Here is a 17,470-nt window from a genome sequence, read left to right on the forward strand (position 1 = left end):
ACCACCTGCAGTGCCGGCATCCCATATGGCTGCAGGTTCGAGTCCTGGCTGCTCCACTTCCAATCCAGCTCTCTGCTATGGCCTGGGAGAGCAGTGGAGCTCCTGGCATAGGATCGACACAGCTCCGGCCGTTGCAAACATTTGGGGAGTGAACCAGCGGATGGAAGACCTCTCTCTGCCTCTGCCTCTTCCTCTTTGTAACTCTGCCCTTCAAATAATAAAATACATAAATCTTTTAAAAAAAATAATGATTGACTTGGTATGTAATTACATAGTACCATGAACTAAAGATGATGGTATTGAATTTGGTCATAGAGTACCTAGGACGCTAATCTGATTACTTCTGGGTTAGCAAATGTTTGAACATGAGCAGGAAGAGACATCGTGTATTTTTCATTTAGAGAGGTGGAGATTCACCTTTCTTTTCTTTTCTTTCCTTTCCTTTCCTTTCCTTTCCTTTTCTTTTCTTTTCTTTTTTTTTTTTTTTTTTGACAGGCAGAGTGGATAGTGAGAGAGAGAGAGAGAGAGAGAGACAGAGACAGAGAGAAAGGTCTTGCTTTGCCGTTGGTTCACCCTCCAATGGCCACCACCGCCGGCGCGCTGCTGCCGGCACACTGTGCTGATCCAAAGGCAGGAGCCAGGTGCTTCTCCTCGTCTCCCATGGGGGAGCAGGGCCCAAGCACTTGGGCCATCCTCTACTGCACTCCCGGGCCACAGCAGAGAGCTGGCCTGGAAGAGAAGCAACCGGGACAGAATCCAGTGCCCCGACCAGGACTAGAACCGGTGTGCTGGTGCCGCAAGGCGGAGGATTAGCCTATTGAGCCATGGCGCTGGCTGAGATTCACCTTTCAAAGAGAAATACATCAATGACACTTCAGAATTGATTGTATATGCATACTTTTCCCCCAGGCCTCTGACAAAGTAGTTTCTTCTTTTTCTTATTGTAGAGTTAACTTTATGATCATTAAGAAAACTGAAAGTAGATCTTTGTAACAATCAAGAGTGAGAATGAGGGGGGAAGTAGGGTTGGAAAGTGGGTGGGAGGGAGGACAGGGTAGGAAATAATACTATGTTCCTAAATCTGTATATATGAAATACATGAAACTTATATAACTTAAATAAAAAAATTTTTAAAAACTTAAAAAAAAAGTAGTTCCTGAGTATATGACACTAAAAGAGATGTCTGTTGTGCTTGTTTTCCAAGATGAACTCACTTTGTTTATGATAAGTATGAGAATCATGATCTGTGATAATGGATCAACTGGGAGAAGTTTCAGAATTACATTACTGTTGTTGGCTTACTTTTATGTGAACCCGGAGTCACAAGAAAGCCTGTGGCTATTGCAGCTATTGATGAGAACAATACATCAGTTGAAAATACCAGTTTTAACTGAAGTCAATTCTTTAGGAATTCATTAGAAATTACCAAGACCATCTCCTTAAGGATTTTCAGTTTGGCCACATGGGTGGAAATGAATACATGAATACCTTGCTGATGAATGCACTGATAACTCCAACTGTAGTTGTGCTGAATACTTCACGTCAACAAGACATTTTGCTAAGTAGGCAGATTAAGGATGCCAAAAATAAGGTACAGTTCCTTAATAAGATTTGGATGGCAAAGGAGAAGGCCAAGGAGGTGATAGAATTTGGCGGAAATTGAAAAGAACAGTATTTCATGGAAAATCTACCATCATGTCTAAATTCAAGATCTGACTGCTCATAGGATGCTTTCTCTTTGGCCTGCCATTGGATGTCAGCAGTATCACATGTGATGGAATCTACACAGCAGACCCTGGTGGGAGTCACATAGAGGAATGGTACAAAGTGTCAAAAGCGAAATTGAAAGTCAAGAACATGTAGAAGAAATCAAGGAATAACAGTAGCCAAGCACTGCAGAATCTCTAGCCCAAGGATGTATTACAAAAGAAGATTGAGATGTTACTAGTACACAATATTTGAGAGCATTTCAAATTTTTAGAGCTTATTTCTTAACGTTAGATATTTTATTATGATCTTTACCAAAGAGAACATATTCCTTGTATTTTGCTAATATCGACTGCATGGGTTAAAACAGTCTTCATAAATGGAGAAATATTTGGAGCAAAGAAATGGATGGATAGTCTAAAAGAAACTAAATTACATCACACCATCAGATTTACCTTATAGACATTATCTTAAAACATCCATTTTTTTTGCATGTTTCTCTTTCTGAATATTCTATAACAAAGTTAAGGTTCTTTAGCAGAATATGTAAACTGGCCATTCAGTAGATGATACATGTTTCATAATACATCTGCCTCCTATAATCCTTTCTCATATGTGTTGGATATGATGTATATGCACAAAATAAAGTCTTTAAAAATGTAGGCACTTGGAGTTGGAGCTGTGGTGCAGCAGGTGAAAGTCCTGGCCTGCAGCGCCTGCATCCCATATGGGCACCTGTTTGAGTCCCAGCTTCTCCACTACCAATCCAGCTCCCTTCAATGTGTCTGGGAAAGCAGCAGAAGATGGCCATGTCCTTGGGCTCCTGCACCCATGTGGAAGACCTGGAAGAAGCTCCTTGCTCCTGGCTTCAGATGTGCTCAGCTAAAGCAGTTGTAGCCTTTTGGGGAGTGAACCAGCACATGGAAGATTTCTCTCTCTCTCTGTCTCTCTGTCTGTCTCTCTCTCTCTCTCCTCTCTGTCTCTCTCTCTCCTCTCTCTTTCTGTCTCTGTCTCTACCTCAATCTGCAACTTGTCTTTCAAATAAATAAAATAAATCTTTAAAAATAGGACTTTAGGTGCAGGCATTGTGGTATAGTGTGTTAAACAGTCTTTTGGATGCCAGAATCCCATATGGGGACCGGTTCTTATCCACCTGTTCCACTTCTAATCAGCTTCCTGGTAATGGTGTTGGAAAGCAATGAAAGATGCCCAAGAGTTTGAGCCACTGCCATTCATGTGGGAGGCTCTTGGAGTTTCAGGTTCCTGGCTTGTAGCCATTTGAGGAGTGAACCAGTGGATAGAAGATTCCCTCTCTGTAACTTTGCCTTTCAAGTAAATTTTTTTAAATAGGCACTTTAAATAAAACTAGTCACTTTTTCTGAATATCAAATAATATTATGAGGCAAAAAATAATTTGGTTTTACTTGGCATAGTAATTTAATTTTATTATTTGCTATTTTAAAGGAGAAGAATAGTTATCTTTTAACTTTGCAGTCCAGTGTATTGTAAAATATTCACATGGGCATATATTGTGGTAGAAAAAAAGTGTTGTGATTGACCTTTCTGAAATAAATGTGATTCTCTGAAAACAGTGGTTTCAGCCATGCCCTGAAACACTCTTCAACAGGTGTCTATCATGTATTGTTATGTTCATAAGGAGCAGTGAAGGACATAATTAGCATATCAAATGACCTCCATTCTGAATTCTGTCAGTGAGTGACCTCTCATCTGTCTACAATGAAATCATATGACAGATCTATCACAAACAATGTGTAGCAGTAGGTATTTCTCAAGTAATAGTTTGACAGGTATATTATAGACTAGTGCTATTTCTGAGACCTTTATCTCAGCTAAGTTTAGAACTTTTATTATGTAACCATTATTTGAGTGATTATTCATCGAATAGTTCTTCACTGTACGTGATTCTGTTGAACATTTGAAGAAACGCAATTTATGATCATGACACTGGAGTTATTTGGGGCTTTGGTACCAATGGCTTCCTTTGGTTTCATCTGATGCATTTGATCAGAACTAAAAGAAAACTTCTGTGTTTTATGTACTAAGGAATGACTACTAATTGTCATTTAATTAATAATTAAATATACATTCTTATATTCGGTATCTCATTATTATATTATTTTTATTAATGAAATTTACAATCATAGAGAATTTCAGGAAATGCTAGAATATAATGTTCTTAAATGGGAACTTGAGATAAATATTGTTAATTTAGTAAGTAGATCCCTCTTCAGAGAGTAATTAGGGTTCATTGGGAAGATAAATAATAATGCTTCAAATTCTCAAGCTTATTTTTGCAGTAATGAAAAGCTTCGATAGCACAGAAGCCCCATTGGAGTCTCAGGCTAGTAAGCAAGAGAATTGAGCTCATAGTTACAAAAATGTTACCAATTTTTTCTTTATTTTAATAAGTTTAGGTGTTGGTTAACTTTTTAGTCATCATCTATCAATGAAAGACTTTAATACAGAAAAACAAATGATTACATGCAGTGTGTATTAGCAAGCAAAATCCAGTGGTCTTCCTTTCTATTCTGTGCTGTCATTCTCTATAAATCAGTGTCTTAGTTCTCTGTTATCAATTTCACAAACTACTATTGCCTCATTTTTTTTCCTGCTTTAAAAATAATTGGGGGGGGGGCGCAGAGAAATGTGTGTGTTGCTTGTAACTGAATACTGTTATTTCCTTTTGTGTTAAAATTTTGTTTTTGCTTGTTTCTATTTGAAATATGTTTATTTGCATTTTATTTACATTGTCAGTATGCTCACAAAACAGATTTTAAAATTTCTTCGCTGATACAACTTTCTCTAATAAGCTGTGATACTGGAGCTTTACTGTGAATGCTACTTTCTTTTCAAGAACAAGTAGTTTCAAATGAAGGCAGATATTTTGATAATTGAGTCTTGTAAAACTTTACCAGTATTGTAATTTGGTGGTGAATAGTAGCAAAACTACGTACGGATAACGCGGTCTTTCTGGAAGCTGGGGTTTTGCTGTTTCAGTTGCAATGAAGTTCCACTTCCAACTTCTGAAATCCAGAATTCTAGATCCTGGCTTTGCTGAATGTGGTGCTCACACAATATTCAAGGGTACTTCAAAGAGAGAAAGTGTATGTTTTTTTAAAAAATGTATTTATTTATTTGAAAGTCAGAGTTACATAGAGAGAGGAGAGGCAGAGAGAGAGAAGTCTTCCATCCATTGGTTCACTCCCCAATTGGCCGCAACAGCCGGAGCTGCACCTCTCTGATGCCAGGAGCCAGGAGCTGCTTCCAGTTCTCCACGTGGGTGCAGGGACCCAAGGACTTGGGCCATCTTTCACTGCTTTCCCAGGCCACAGCAGAGAGCTGGATCAGAAGAGGAACAGCTGAGTCTCGAACCGGCACCCATATGGAATGCCAGCGCTTCAGGCCAGGGCGTTAACCCTCTGCACCACAGCGCTGGCCCTGAAAGTGTATGTTTTTATCAAGTACTCTGCACACATTATAGCTTACAATCCTTTTAGGTGGTTTCATTGTATAAATAATTTCTTTTAGTGTTTGAGGTATGTTAGTCCTGGAATCTTCATTTTCCTCCTCACACATAATATTTCATGGTATCTGGTATAGAAATTATATTTTAAGATGCCATATGTCTAGAGACATGAAAGGATAAATATGAGTCTTTAAAACATCTAGCTATATTGTTTTGCTTAGTGGACTTCGTTCTTAATGATATGTCTTGTACTTTGGGTTTTTTTTTTGTTTTAGTTTTATAAAGAGTAGATTTTCATCATTGCATCATATGACATGGAGGTAAGACAGAAGGAAATTTCACTGAACTTTCAGATGAAGAAATTGTTAAATAAACCCATGTGAGATATTAAGAGTTGTTGTAGGATCAGGTTTTCTGTTACATTTTTATGAATGTGTTATATTTTTCTGAATGTGCTCAAGTCCAGGAGAAGGCATACATTAATTTTCTACTTTGGGCTAATCTATAAAGTTTTTTGAAAGTCTGCTTTGTTAGCATTTTGAGTTCATGATATCCATCGTTATGGCCCCAATTAGAAATCTTTGTTTTTCTAAAATACATGAAAATAGAACTGTTCTGTTTTACATTATTAGTATGTTGATCATATATATTAATTTTATTATAAATTTTCAATTCTATGATACATGACTGGGCCATGACAGTAGGGAAATCATCATGAGAATTTCAGGTGCTTATGTGAGGGAAGCAGATTGATAAAGTGTCCGTTGGTGGCAACATGAATGACTTCACTAGAAAACTGAGGAAAGTAAATACCTCTCACATAAAGACTAATTCCCTGCAAAGATCTTGATGAAATGAATAAATTCCAGAAGAGTAGTAGTACTGAGCTGCAATAAACATTAATGTGCAGACAGCTTTTTTGTTTGCCAATTTAATTTCCTTTGGGTAGATTCCAAGGAGTGGTATGGCTCGGTTATATGGTAGGGTTATATTCAGGTTTCTGAGGAATCTCCAGACTGACTTCCATAGTGGCATGGTATATCTTTTTCCAGCCTTTCATTTTCAATCTGTATGCATCTTTGTTGGTAAGATGTGTTTCTTGTAAGCAGCAAATAGATGGGTTTTGTTCCTTAACCCAATCAGCCAATCTGTGTCTTTTAACTGGACAGTTCAGGCCATCAACGTTCAGTGTGACTATTGATAGGTAGTAACTTTGCCCTGCCATTTGCCAAAGATATTTTCTAAAATATGCTTTGAACTTCCTGGGATCTTTTGCTGTGAGGTTTCCTTCCTTTACATTCTTTCATATTGATGCCTGTGTTTCTGTGTTTCTGTGTGTAACACATCTTTAAGCATCTTTTGCAGGGCTGGACGAGTGGCGACAAATTCTTTCAAGTCATCATGCACAAGGCTAAGACAAGGTGGGGTTGGGAACTCCAGTGTCCATTCCCAGAGCCCATACTCATGCTAAACTTCATTGAGCTCTAAGGTTCTCTGATGCTCCTGGCCCAAGAACTCAGTCACAATCACATTCACTATGGCTTTGAGGGTGTTTTGGCCTTCTAGTACACAAGATCCAGTAGGTTGGACAGGTTGTAGTTGCAGTGGCAGCATGAGTCCAAGAGCCTAACCTAAGTTCCCCCTCCCAGGGCCTGCCCAGTAACTGCAGTCCTGGAGACACAGTGGTCCCCATGCAACAGGACCTGCAGCTGACCAGGGAGTCACGGACACTGCTCTCTGCAGCTGCACAACAATGTGAGCAACCCCAACACTTCCAATGCCCACCCAGTTAAGATTATTGTTGCCAATCAGTAACTTCAGGATAACATATCCTGCATCCTTTTCCTGGTTCATTTTAATACATGTGTGCATGTGCACACACACAAACACAAACTATATCACAAGATGGAACCCTACATGTCTAGATCTTTTGTAATTATGGATTCCTTTTCTTCAATAGCAGAGTTGATCAAAGAGAAAAAAGAATCAGTGTGCTAGGAGAAAGGCTTTTTTAAAAAAAGCAGAGTTTGAGAAGGAATAAGAAATCCACTGGAATGGATAAAATTTACAGGAAATTTGGGATTGCATGAAAATAGAAAATATCTGAGTCACTGGAGCTTAAGAGGGACTTGAGAATGGCAAGAGAAGGTGGAAAGCGCATTGAAAGATAATAATAACAGAAAAAAAATCCCAAACCTAGAAAAAGATACAACTGTGCAGGCACAGGAAAGTCAAAGGTTATCAGCCATGTTCAACTCAAACAAGGCTACTCCAAGAAATTTGATAAGGAAGCTCTACAAGTTTAAAGAGAAGAATCTTGAAGCTTCCAGAGAGAAGCAAATAACACACAAAGTATTTTCAATTCTGCTGACTTCTCACCAGAAACTTGCAGCCCAGGAAGGAGTGGGATGACAGTTTTACTTTACTGAAAGGGAAAAGATGCCAGCTCTGTAAATCCTTTACAGATGAGGACAAGATAAAGACACTCCCAGATAATTAAAACTGAATTTGTCACCACCAGACATGTCAGATAAGAAATACTAAGTGGACTTCTTCAAACAGAAAGACAAATATTCTGATGAGTAAAAAGAAAATATCATAAAATAGAAAATATCTGTAAATATACAAGAGTCTGAAATGCTCTAATATTTTAAACATATCACATAAACCATTCATTTTCATAATGTGAAGACTAAAAATAATAATAGCTATATGAAAATGTTAAGAGACAAGCAATACAGGAAAATAAAGTGAAAATTGATCCCTGTTAAATATAAGAGTGGGAATAAGAGAGGGAGGAGATGTACAGTTCAGCACATGCTCGCTCGGACTTACCCCAATGGTAGAGTTAGAAACATGCCAGGGGACTCCAAATCCCATTCAGTTGGCATGTAACAATGCCATCTTAATAGTTAAAGTGATCTGTTTAAGTTCATAATTGATCATAAAGATAGGATTAACTGTTAAACAAGACCAGTGTCTGCTAATAATAATGGATAGAATTAAAAAGGAGAGAATGATCCAACATGGGAAGTGGGATACACAGTAGTCTCATTGCATGGAAAATGCCCTAAACAGCACTCTGGCCTCAGAATCAACCCTTAAGGCATTTGGATCTGGCTAAAAAGCCCTTGAGAGTTTCTAAGGCATGGGAAGCCAAGGCACTCTGGCAAAAAAATGACCTAAATGAAAGATATCTGTGAGTGAGATCCCAGTGGAAAGAATGGGCCATCAAAGGAGGAGGTAACTTTCTCTGAAGGGAGGAGAGAACTTCCACTTTGATTATGGCCTTGTTTAAATAAGGTCGGAGTTTGTGAAAACAAGAGGCTTCTGTAGCCTTGGCAGCTGATGACAAGAGCCTCGGATGATTACTGACGTCGTAAATAAGAATGCCAATTCTTAAATCAACAATGTGATTCACTATGCACTTATTTCCCGTATAGGATCTGGGTCCTTAATGTGTTGCACTATGAGAATTAATGGTAAAACTAGTATTCAAACAGTACTTTATACTTTGTGTGTCTGTGTGGGTGCAATCTGTTGAAATCTTTACTCAGTATATAATAAGTTGAACTGTATATAAAGATAATTGAAAATGAACCTTCATGAAGAGTGGGATGTGAGAGAGGGTAGGAAATGGGATGGTTTGTGGGTGGGGAGTGGTTATGGGGAGAAGAATTGCTATAATCCAAAAGTTGTACTTTCGAAACTTACATTTATTAAATAAAAGTTTTAAAAAAGAGAAAGTTATTTGGAGTTTCTCTCGTGTACATTTTAGAATATTTTCTTTGTTTCACTCTGGTGAGTTTGATTACAATGTGTTGTGGCGAGGATCTTTTCTGGCCACGTCTATTGGGAGTTCTGTGAACTTCCTGTACTTGTATGTCCCTTTCTTTCTCCAAACCTGGGAAGTTCTCTGTTATTATTTCACTAAAAAGGCCTTTCTCTCCATGCATTCAGGAACTCCTAGAACTTGTATATTCATTTTTTAAATAGTACCCTGTACATTCCCAACAATGTTTTTCAGTTTTCTAATTTCAGCCTCTTGTCTTTGATTTGACTGTACACCTTCCTGGGCTTTATCTTCTAAGTCCAATATTCTCTTTTCTGCTTCACTGATTCTGTTTTTAAGGCTCTCCACCGCAGTTTTTATTTGTTCTACTGAGTTCTTTTTTCATTTTGATTTCTCTATAAGATCTCAATTTCATGTTCTATTGAATTCTTTACTTGATTTTGATTTTTAAGATCTCAATTTCATGGGACAAATTTTCTTTCATGTTCTGCACAGATTTCAGTAGACTGTGCATTTGCTTTTGATTACTTCCATGTAATTTTATGATCAATTTTTTGAGTTCCATTTCTTTTATCTCCTCGTCTTCACAATTTAGTATTTAAGTGTCATGTTTTTTTTGCAGGCATCAGGTTTTCTTTCTTATTCTTGTTTCTTGGATTGGTGCATTTGTGGAGATAGCGCTTGGTTGTTTCCTCCTCTTCCTCCTCTCCTTCTTCCCCTCCTCCTCCTCCTCCTCCTTCTTCTTTTTGCTGTAGCAGCTTTTATCATTGTACTATGACTCTGTAGATAAGTGGAAAGTCTGCTTTCAGCGAATCTCTAGAGGCTTATAGTGGGTGTGGCCAGAGAGCTCTGTTAGTTCTCCAGGGTTAAGAGCATGCCTATGGTGAAACACTCAGGTTTCGCATGGTAAATCTCTCTCTCTCTCTCTCTCTCTCTCTCTCTCTCTCTCTCTCTCTTAAAATCAGAAGGGAGGTATATTCTGTTCAGCTGAGCTCTCCTCAATGGAGGCCAGAGCCTGAGCACTTGCCACAGTGTGTAAATATTCATCTGGTTAGTCCCAAGGACCACACGAAGGATTTGTGCAGTCCTCAGTGTATTCAGATTCCCCAGCAATGTCTCTCACCAGGTAACCAGGAACCCCCGAGCTTGTGGAGTCTACTATTGAGATTGCTCAAAGCCCAACCCACACCATGAGTCCTCCCACACACCCTCAGTTTTTTTCACAGTCCCAGTTCTTAAGCTTTACACAGTCACAAGCTCCTAGTATCCTGTTATTTCTCCCCACTGGAGTCAGGAGTCTCTGCTCAGCTGATTGCTGGGTGCAGACATGAGCTGATACAGCTGATACATATGTCCAAAATGGTGTCCACTCTATCTGCTTGTTACAGTATACCTTTGTAAAGTGATCAGAGAGAGAGAGAGAGAAACATGTCTGCCCCATCCTTTTTTTTTTTTTTCCTCTCCTCTAGTTTGGCTGGTACACTTTCCCCCATGGGACTCCATACCTGGTTCCCTCTAGGCTCTTCCTGCTGTTTCCTCACCAGTGGCTTGGGCTGCTGCAGTCTAGTCTCACCTCACTTCCCAGCACTGACACATTGGCTCTCTGCTGTTGGAGTCCAGAGCTGTGGGCGCCCACACCCTCTGCATAGGGCTACCATGTCCCTCTAATTTCAATAGAGTTTCCTTGGCCATTTTTTCCCTAACTCTTCGCTGAGACTATACTATCTGCACTTTTTTTTTAAATTAAACTTTTATTTAATGAATATAAATTTCTAAAATACAGCTTATGGGTTACAATGGCTTCCCCCTCCCAAAACTTCCCTCCCACCCGCAACCCTCCCCTTTCCCGCTCCCTCTCCCCTTCCAATCACATCATGCTTCATTTTCAATTCTCTTTATATACAGAAGATCAGTTTAGTATATATTAGGTAACGATTTCAACAGTTTGCCCCCATATAGCAACACATAGTGAAAAAAAAATACTGTTGGAGTACTAGTTATAGCATTAAATAAGAGTGTACAGCACATTAAAGACAGAGATCCTACATAATATTTTTTTTTAAAAAAATTAATTAATTTTCTATGCCATTTCCAATTTAACACCAGGGTTGTTTTTTTTTTTCATTTCCAATTATCTTTATATACAGAAGATCGATTCAGTATATAATTAGTAAAGATCACAGCCATTTGTACCCACGCAGAGTATCTGCACTTTTTAAAAAACTATCTGCTCCTTCCTACTCTGCCATCTTGGTACTACCCCTATGATCTCTTTTTTTTTTTTTTAAAAAAAAGATTTATTTATTATTTGAAAGTCTGAGTTACACAAAGAGATCCCTATGATCTCTTATGACACTTTTACAATTGGCTTCTGTCTACATCCAATGTACTAAACTTATGAAATTGAATTAATTAAATAAAAATAACTAAAAGCAAAAATTAAATCAAAAAGCTAAATAACACAATCTTGAAACATTCTCTCAAAATGTCGTATTTGCATGCAATCTAATATTTTCTTGTTTCCATGAGGACAGTGAAGCAGAAATCTCTTTAACTGCCATCCAGGTCCATTCCATCCCTTCTGTTATCTCCCCAGACGTACATTACAACTGATAAAAGTATCATTCCAATTCCTTTTCTGTTTTAATTGTATTTATCCATAATCTGTATGTAGGACTAGTCTTGTTAGCAGTTTTATTGAAATGAAACTAGGTGTGTGCACCCTTCTCTGCCTTGATGGCTTTTCACTACATTAGATATTTGGAGGTTATTCCCTTATAAGAACACATGAATTTAGTCTGCTACAGCAACACTGAGGGAGTGCTCTCTCATCACAATTTATTCTTTGCCATCTAATACGCATCAACGCTATCTCTTCTATTTTCAAGTGATTCACTGTATTTCTGCAGTGCAGCATCATATATACTGAATACAGTTTCTCTGAGGATATTCTGTTAGGGATGATGCTGATGCTGCCAGTCCTTGGTCAAACTTTTTTTATTACTGTTTTCTTGAGATACAATTCAAATACCCAAAGATCATCCTTTAAAGTATACCAATAAGTGGGTTTTATCATATTTATAAAATTGTTCAACAATCAGAGTCTGCATTAAGCCACTGCTTGTTATATTAGCATTCCATATTGGAGTGCTGTTTGTAGTCCTGGCTGCTCTGTTTCCAATTCAGCTTCCTGGTAATGCCCCCCTGGGAAGGCAGCAGAAGTTGGCCCAAGTACTTGAGTACTCCCACCCCACCTCATATGGAGGACCTGATAGGGTTCCTGGCTTTTGGCTTCAGTTTGGCCCAGCCCTGCTTTTGGGAAGTTAACCAGTGAATGGAAAAATCTGTCTCTGTCCCCGTCTCTCTCTCTTTATCTCTATCCCTCTGCCTTTGAAACACATACATAAATATTCCCTAAAGAAGAATTGTACAGAAATCATTATTCTAGAGGGCACTTTTTTTCTTAATTTTTAATCTGTTCTTTAAAATAAGTATAGAGATGGTTCAAAAATTAAAGGATATATAAAGATAGATATGGTGAAATCTTATTACTCTCATTCAAACCACTATTTCCTCCCTTCTGCTAGGTAACCACTTTTACACATATTTATTTTCGTATGTACCATGCATTTTTTCATGAAAATACAAACAACATATTTGTAAACAATATATATCCTTTCCTTCTTTTCTTACACTGGAAAGGCAAAAACACTGACTCTTATTTTGCCAATTGTTTCTTTTCATTGAGTTCAACCTAGATATTGTTATCTAGGCAGTCTACTGGCTATTTATCAGTCCCCTTTTGTAAATTGGTTGCTCTAGTCACCTACTATTGCAAATGATGCTGCAATAAGTATTCTCATACACACATTAGGTCATCTTTTCTATGGTATGAATGGGTCCTCTCCAAAATTCAGGTGTTGCCAAAAAGTTAGAATTAAGATATGTAGCCTTTAAGAGGTAATTAGACTATGAGAACTCCTTCCTCATTAATAGGATTAAGGCCCTTATAAAAGAGATTTCATGCAGTGTTCAGCTAGCTTACTCTCTTGCCATTCTGTCTCCTGCCAAGGGAGGATGGAATAGGAATGCCCTCACCAGACAATGAATACTGATGCCCCGAATTTGAACTTCCCATCCTCTAAAACTGTGAGAAAGTAAAATAATTTCTGATGGTAATTATCAGTCTCAGGTATTCTGCTAGAACAACATAAGCAGACTAAGACAACATGTGTGCAGCTATGTCTGTGAGGTTAATTCCAAGAAGTGACACTGCTAGCTAACATGGCAAACACACATACTTTTGAATATTGCCAAATTTCACTTGATAGATTTGAATCATTCTAAATACCCCATTAGAAATATATGACAATGTTGTACTCCAATATGTGCTGTTAATTATTTGAAGTTTAACTAATTTCTCTTATCATAAGTAGGGAGGCACCTTTTCCATATGAATAAAAGCCATTTGTGTTCCTTATTCTTTACACTGTCCTTGTCCTTTGTCCATTTTCCATTGGGCTTTTGGTCATTTCCCTCTAGTTTCCAAGACCAATTGGTATATTAGGGATAGATTGTTTTGATATGCTATGAATTCCAGGTATACTTCCTGGCATATTGTGCTATTTGTCTTTGCTTGTACTTTATCTGGGTTTATCATGCACAAATTAATATTATTATATAGTTGCATAAATCAAGCTTTTATTTTATGACTGATGAATTGTGAGTCACGGTGGGGAAGACTTTCTGCACTTCCTACACTTAGATAGTAAATGAACTGCTCATGATTTCTTTTCTTCTGTGACAGAGAGACAGAGAGGAAGAGATAAAGATGAAAGCTTCTATCTGTTGGTGCACTTCCCACATGTCTAAAATGGCCTGGGCTGGGCCCAAATTGAAGCCAGGAACTCCACACAGGTCTCCATGTAGGTAGCGAGGAACTAATAATTTGAGTCATCACAACAACTTTTTGGGTCTGCATTAGCAAGAAGCTAAAATCAGGAGCTGGAGCCACGTATTGAACTCAGGTACTCTGTGTAGGCATCCTAACTTGGTATCTAAACGCCTTCTCAGACCATATTTCATTATAATATTGTACCTTGGCAGTTCTTCCCCACCTCCAACACACACATTTAAATCTTTGTAGCTCAGAGCACTGTTTACTACTAGACTAAAAAAGAATATAGACTAGTAGATGTCAAGAGTTTCTTAGCCGGCGCCGTGGCTTAACAGGCTAATCCTCCGCCTTGCGGTGCCAGCACACTGGGTTCTAGTCCCGGATGGGGTGCCGGATTCTATCCCGGTTGCCCCTCTTCCAGGCCAGCTCTCTGCTATGGCCCGGGAAGGCAGTGGAGGATGGCCCAAGTCCTTGGGCCCTGTACCCGCATGGGAGACCAGGAGACGCACCTGGCTCCTGGCTTCGGATCAGTGAGATGCGCTGGCCACAGCAGCCATTGGAGGGTGAACCAACGGCAAAAAGGAAGACCTTTCTCTCTGTCTCTCTCTCTCTCACTATCCACTTTGCCTGTCAAAAAAAAAAGTTTCTTTCTACATGAGACCTTTCTTTAAACACAGTCTGACCCTCTGATGGAAGGAGAGTTGTCCTGGGGAAGCAGAAGAGGTGCTCTCAAGGTTTGTCCTCCCTTGCCATGGGGTCCCAACAGTCATCATAAGCAGAGTGAAGCCACAGAAAACTGCAGAAAAACAAGTGAGTCAAAAAGCTTGATGAGGAACATGTTAAAATAAGGCTGTTCTTGCTTATTTTGGTATATGTAATTGTTTGTTGAGGAGGTGATGAAACTGGAGAGGATGCAAGAATGCATTCCTGCACAGACTCATCTTCCTTAGAGACAGTTCCATTTTTTGCTGAGTCTGGTTATTAATAAAAAATTCCTTGTCACTTTAGTAGTGATGGCATAGTAGAGAAAGCATGGTCTTTCAGATGCGGGTTCTAATTCTGAACACATATTAGCTTTGCAACCTTGGCCAGCTATTTCTTTTTCATAATGATTATTTATATATGTAAATCATTTGAAGACTTCATATGTGGATGACCCTGTGCTAAGTGCAAGGAATGTAAAAGTGAAGATGCCAGACTTTATAGCACAGAGGTGGAACCAATGGTAAACAGATAATTATAGAAATTATTGTATTTAGTTTAGAGTTATAATACCATCATCAAAAGATCAGAAGTACCCGAGAAAGTGAAGAGCATGGAGTTTAAGGCTTAGAAGTTGAAAGAAACTAACGTTATTGGATTCAGGCTTGATAGGTGCACAGGAATTGGCATGTTAATGGGAGGCTAGGGCCTTTAAGGCAAATAGAAGTACAAATGCTTAGACCCTGAGGCTCCAGGGAAAGACAATGAGAAGGAAGGACAGTACAGAGAGCATCAACACCACTGGAAGGTCCATGTGGACAATGGATTATATGTGTGAGATGGACCAGCTGAAAGAGAGGATTAAGAGACATGCGCTGGGAACCTACTAGATGTCTGAGCCTGGAAAACACTGATGGCAGTGGACACAGGGTGACCAGAAGAGAGATTTACATGTGGGATATGGGACAGACAGGACTTTGGTAGGAGACACAAAGTGTTGACAAAATTCCCAGGTTTCTGCATGAACTTCCTAGAAGACATCAGTGTCATTACCGGGGCAAAGAGGGAGGGGTGGGGAAGAGAGAGAGAGAGAGAGAGAGATGGAGAGAGAGATCTGAATAGACCCAAGTTTGGGAAAAGAAACCTTTAGGCAGAAGAACATATCCAAATGGAGAGAACAGTGTACTGGGGTTAGAATGGGAGCTGCACAGACAGATGTGGCTGCTGATATGAAATTGAGAAACAAGGCCGGCGCCGCGGCTCACTGGGCTAATCCTCCGCCTTGCGGCGCCGGCACACCGGGTTCTAGTCCCGGTCAGGGCACCGATCCTGTCCCGGTTGCCCCTCTTCCAGGCCAGCTCTCTGCTGTGGCCAGGGAGTGTAGTGGAGGATGGCCCAAGTCCTTGGGCCCTGCACCCCATGGGAGATCAGGATAAGCCCCTGGCTCCTGCCATCGGATAGGCGCGGTGCACCGGCCGCAAGGCGCCTACCGCGGCGGCCATTGGAGGGTGAACCAATGGCAAAAGGAGGACCTTTCTCTCTGTCTCTCTCTCTCTCACTGTCCACTCTGCCTGTCAAAAATTAAAAAAAAAAAAAAAAGAAATTGAGAAACAAGACACAAATGGTGAGCTGGTCAGTAAGCTGCTAAGACTGGCTGACCCAGCAGTGGCAAATCTCTCTTCTTGCTGATTCCCAGTCAGAAGCCCAATAGTCTAAATCTGAAACTATATTTCCAAATGTTGGCAGCAATACTATCTTTCTTAGGCTAAGCTTCCTCCCCGTCCCCGCCCCCTCCCCCCACCCCTTTTAAACTTCATGGTTTCAGTTATTGCAGGTTAGGCCTCTAGCATATACCAAAAGTCATTTGTGGTTTTAGGCATTGGAACTCCAACAGGAGAAGGTGGAAGAATAGCGACTAGGGAGGAGGGAATGACCACATGTGTGTCCCTCACCAACAATGTATTCTTACAGAGATACAAAGAGTGCTTTTGAAGCCAAAGTCTAATTTACATTTCTGCATGACTCTGAGAGCACCACTCCTTGCGAATTCTTTCCTCCTCCCCAGGCTGAAACTGTTTCCAACTTGCTTATTGCTTTAGCTTTTTTCCTTTTCTTTCATCCGGTAGACACTTTTTTACTGAATCTTCCTACCCAATTAGTCTTTGCCAGCTAATCCACCATCTGCTCAGTCCCGGCTTTTTTCATTGTGTTTGGTTTGAAGTCTACTTCTCAAAGGCTGAGGCCCCAGCATATTCACTTGAGGGGCTAAGCAAGGTCGGCCGCCTCCAGTTTTTGGAGTGATCCCTGGTCAGGTAGGGGAACTGGTTAGAATTCCAAGCTCTCTGGGCGCGGCTCAGACCTGCAGAATCCCAAACCCTTCTGGTGATTTGGATGTCTCTTGAGCATGTCAGCATGCAACAGGTAAATGTCACCACTCTGCCCTCATTCCCAACGGATGCAGAAGTAACAGTCTTTGCTCCAGTTTATCAGCAACTGCGACTTAACTACTGATTATTGCATTCGCAGCCTTCTTCTGGCTTTCATTTTAATCGTATGTAAAGTCAGCTCCTGTCTGACAACAGACAAGAGAATTTAATAAACAGCAACCCCGCAGCTCAACACACCACTAGACTCCTCCTGCCCCCAAGGCGCCCAGAAGCCAGCTCAGGTCGCGCAGGCGCGCTTGGGCGGTGACCAGGCGCGGAGAATCATCCAATCGCGACGCGCGGTGCGGCGCGCCAAGGTGGAAAGGGCGGCGCGCGCCTTCTGGAGACCGTTAAGCGACCGAGAGGCGGCGGCCCCAGTGAAGATGTCCCCTGGTTTCCGCGTTTGTCGACTTAACGTTTGCTTTGTGGCTTGAGCCAAGGCCAAGGCTCTTTCCGCG

At 40.1% G+C, this 17,470-nt stretch overlaps 1 pseudogene; it reads left to right on the forward strand.

Annotated features, from left to right (window-relative positions):
* The first annotated feature begins 283 nt into the window (after window positions 1-283).
* LOC133758732 (protein disulfide-isomerase TMX3-like) lies at window positions 284-1,908 on the forward strand (annotated as a pseudogene).
* Window positions 1,909-17,470: the final 15,562 nt, after the last annotated feature.

Source organism: Lepus europaeus, chromosome 4 (assembly GCF_033115175.1).
Source record: "Lepus europaeus isolate LE1 chromosome 4, mLepTim1.pri, whole genome shotgun sequence".
In the NCBI taxonomy this organism is placed as follows: Eukaryota; Metazoa; Chordata; class Mammalia; order Lagomorpha; family Leporidae; genus Lepus; species Lepus europaeus.